At 32.5% G+C, this 4,372-nt stretch overlaps 1 long non-coding RNA gene across 2 annotated transcripts; it reads left to right on the top strand.

Annotated features, from left to right (window-relative positions):
• The first annotated feature begins 1,646 nt into the window (after window positions 1-1,646).
• Window positions 1,647-4,055, top strand: LOC144572954 (uncharacterized). 2 transcript variants are annotated; one of them, XR_013517847.1, is made up of 3 exons: window positions 1,647-1,769; window positions 2,713-2,784; window positions 3,214-4,055. It is a non-coding gene; the product is annotated as an uncharacterized LOC144572954 (long non-coding RNA). The 2 variants fall into 2 exon arrangements; XR_013517846.1 differs by having other exon boundaries at window positions 1,671-1,769; window positions 2,706-2,784.
• Window positions 4,056-4,372: the final 317 nt, after the last annotated feature.

Here is a 4,372-nt window from a genome sequence, read left to right as displayed (position 1 = left end):
CGAAGTAAGAAAAGTTTCTATACTTAACCTCAACTAAATTTTAGACAACGACATGATCTTTTTACTCAAAATGTCACATAAGACCGTGAACTGAAAAATTTAATATAAAAGATACACTACATCAAGATCATCATCAACCATAACATTATCAAAATAAAAATAAAAGATACACTACATCATGAACCGTAACGTTGACACTGAGTAAACTGATAAATATAACGCTGAGAATAAATGAGACGTCCGTAATTTTATTAAAATTATATATTTTATAATAAAAGTATTACCTTATATAAAATATTACGGTCGACGTAACGGAAGTTTTCATACTTAACTCCACTAAATTTTAGACAACGACATGATCTTTTACTCAAAATGTCAGAACTGAAAAATTTAATATGAAAGATACACTACATCAAGATCATCCATAACGTTATTAAAAGTTATCAAAAGTTATCAAAAGAAGATTAAAAGATATACTACATCATGAATCGTAACGTTAACGCTGAGAATAAAAGAGACATCTGTAATTTTATTAATATTCTATACTTTTATAATAAAAGTACTATCTTATATAAAAAATATGGTCGAAGTAACAAAAGTTTTCATATTTAATCTTCACTAAATTTTAGACAACGACATGATCTTTTTTATCCAAAATGTCACATAAAACGTAAACTGAAAAATTTAATACAAACGAATCATTACATCAAGATTATCATCATCCATAATATTATGAAAAGAAGAATAAAAGATACACTACATCATGAACCATAACGTTAATGTTGAGTAAACTGATAAATATAACGCTAACAATAAAAGAGACATTCATAATTTTATTAAAATTCTATATTTTTATAATAAAAGTATTGCCTACTCTATAAAAAATGAGGAGGGTTCAAATGCCCCCATGTTTTTTGTGCCTCCATCATGCCTCCATCTCTCTCTATCATTTTCAAAATTCAAACAGTCGATCCGAACCGCTCAACCTAACCTCCATACTAAAATATGTTTGGAGACCAAATTTTATATTTTTAGGAATTTTTTTACTATGTTTTTAGATAGGTACAAAAATACTGTTTTTATATGGTTCAGATTTACTTATTTTGTACCTATCTAAAAAAATAGTAAAAAAATTCCTAAAAATATAAAATTTGGTCTCCAAACATATTTTAGTATGGAGGTTAGATTGAGCGGTTCGGATCGACTGTTTGAACTTTGAAAATGATGGAGAGATATGGAGGTATGATGGAGGCACAAAAACATAAAGACATTTGAACCCTCTCATAAAAAATTATGGCCGAAGTAATGAAAGTTTTCATATTTAATTTCTACTAAAATTTGAACAACAACATGCATGATCTTTTTACTAGAAATTTTGAACAACAACATGATCTTTTTACCCAAAATGTTACATAAGGTCGTGAATTGAAAAATACACTACATCAAGATCATCATCAATCATAACGTTATACTCGTTATCGAAGGAAGAATAAAAGATACACTATCATGAACCGTAACGTTAAAGCTATCAGTGAATTGATAAATACAACGCTGAGTAGTGAGTGCATCTCACAAATTTGTTAGTATTCATTTCAGAGTTGCCTTTATTACTATTCTCTAGAGTTGAAATCCGTTGAACTCTCCTATACTGAAAGCGCTTCCTCTCTCTCACACACCTCTTCCCTGATCTCTGTACAAAAAGACTCCCTCTTTGCTCTCTATCGAACTCACAACACGATCATGTCATAGATCGATTTCTCGTAATCCAGGTTTCTTCACTCTCCTCTCTTTTAAATTTCTCAATTCAGAAACCCTAACCTAATTGAAACGTACGTAGATCTAATGACAGGAACAATTATAATACTTGTGGTGAAATTGAGGTATAATTGTAGATTTACAACACAACTTTTGAAAAAAATTAGGCCAAGAGAAGCAATCTATATTAGATAAACTTAAATCTTTATGCCTTTTGAGTATACTATTTTTATTGATAAACAAAAAAGGATACATGTGCGGTATTTCGTCCTCGCTGGTTTTAATTGGTCCCAGCAAAATTGTACAGCTTCTCTGGTACTAACAACTGATTTGCGATTTGCACAAAATAAATGATTTGTTCTCTACATGTAATATGCGGTAAGGTGGTGAATCCAATTGTTTTCATTCATGTCTCATCTGGTACTGTATCATTTTGAAATTTACATAAATAATTAGCTTCAAAGATAAAATCCATGGAAAGTAATTTAATTTACTTTTCTAGACAAACCTATTCCGCAATCTCAGCCAGCGGGAGTTCATATTATTTGCTTTTGCATCTAGTGTTTGCTGATATGAAATTGTAGCTAGTTTTGTCCAAGTCTACAAGATATTTCACTTTCCAAAAGAAGCAATTATAGTAATAACAAGCCATGTTTATAGCAGGTTGTATACATGGAACCCAATAACATAGACTGTTGTTCCCTTTATTATTTATTAGAAGTGTTGAATATCGAGTTAACTTAGATGGTTGATTTTTTATATTAGATTAAAGTATGAGCTAGTTGCATATATTATTTTCCTAGTTGCTCGTTTCAACTGTTCAAGATCGCAAATTGAATCAAGGACCAATTATATTACAATCCCTGCTAACTTTTGCTACTTAATTGGCTAACAATCGACCAAAATTATTGTTTATGTAACTAATGTTTTTTTTTTTACTATTTGTTCAGACATAAGAAAATGAGAACTGAGGAGTATCTATGGGAGATTCTGCTTCCCTTCCATTTAGCTTGAGTGGACTAGGAAATGGTATGAATATTTTATAGCTAAAAAATTTAATTGGTAGTACTAATTGATGGTACCTCTCTCTCTCTTTCTCTCTCCCCGTGGATCACCACCACTCAATTTTAAGTTGCCATCACTATCACAAGATGGGGGAAGAAGAGGAGTTGAGGCTGTGAGATTGCCCGGCTGTGAAACCTCACAAGTGATTTAATTAGTTTCTTTCTCTGTTTTTTCTTGCTAAACATCATCGATCTTTTCTTTGGGTATTATTTAACCTAATTAATGCGCGAACATTGACAAGTGGAATCAACTAGAGTTATGATGTGCGACTAATCTATCTTGCAAAGATTCTGCTTTTTACAATTATTTAACCTGTTTTTTCTGGACAGTTTTTTTTTTACAATTTCTTTCTGATAAATTGGAGATATTTAATGTATCATCTGTAATTTTCAGGAATATGGTGCAAACTGAAAACAAAAGGCAAAGTCTTGTGGATCTGGTGTGCAAGACCACCAATCACGGCAAACAACGCGAAAGTGGAAGTAGTCGACCATATAATCAGGTAGCAGTCCAAATGCAATGTTCTTCAGAATCCGGAGAAAGAATGGATATATGTGCCATGCTACCAACCTGCATGTAGATCATCTTATCCGCACTTGAGACTAACCTCAAACCATTAACCCATGGTGTTATGTTACAACACGTGATCGACTGGTTGGTCAACTGGAATCAGAGACAGTCGGGACTGGACCATTGACAGTCTCAGGTTGTGGGGACTGGACACTCCATTGCATGAGTGGATGCTTCTCTGCCTCGATGTTGTTTGGATGTTGTTGAAGATAATGCCGGGTTTCCTTCTATGAGCTCTTAAGGAGTAGCTCAAAATACATGGAGAATATACCACATCATGGGGCGATGTTTAGCATTATTATGGAAATACATAGGAGGACAGACATGGTGGCAATGTAATTGCAAATGCTGGACTCGGAATTGCACTGCCCCACCTTTGCTACACACTGGTTCTTGTCTCAGTTGTACCCGTGTACCTGGCTAGCCAATTGCTAACCTGAGATACCCATTATGTAACTCAGTATCTCATAAAGAAAATTGATTAATTAATATGAGATGTAGATTTTGAGTGGCTAGTTGATTTGCCAGATGGATCAGATGCCAGTAGAAAGCCTGATTGCTGGATTTTACATACATGTATGCAACTGAAAAAACGAGTATGTACCAACTTCAACTAATGTACTATGTAAGGATATTCTTGGCTAGAATTGTGCTTAGTGAATTAATAAAGTTCCATTGAGTGTAATTTGTGCAAATGCATATAATAATTTTCCATTAGAAACCGTTTCCTGAGAGCGAGAATTTTATTTTCTTGGAGGGTTATTTTATCCTTCAAATATCACTTGGGTTAAGCCCATTAACATCCTTTTAATTTTGCAGTGAACGACCTTCTAATTTAGTTTATAGTATAGAATTAAGTATGCTATGGGTAAAAATGAAAATAAAAATCTTACGAAAAAAATATTTTAATTTGAAAATTTAACGAATATAACTTCATATAAATTTATAGAGGGTTATATAGGTATATATATCCGAATTCTAC

Source organism: Carex rostrata, chromosome 21 (assembly GCF_964058835.1).
Source record: "Carex rostrata chromosome 21, lpCarRost1.2, whole genome shotgun sequence".
NCBI lineage: Eukaryota > Viridiplantae > Streptophyta > Magnoliopsida > Poales > Cyperaceae > Carex > Carex rostrata.
Note: the sequence above shows the minus strand (reverse complement) of the source record. Positions and strands in the feature narration are given on the sequence as shown.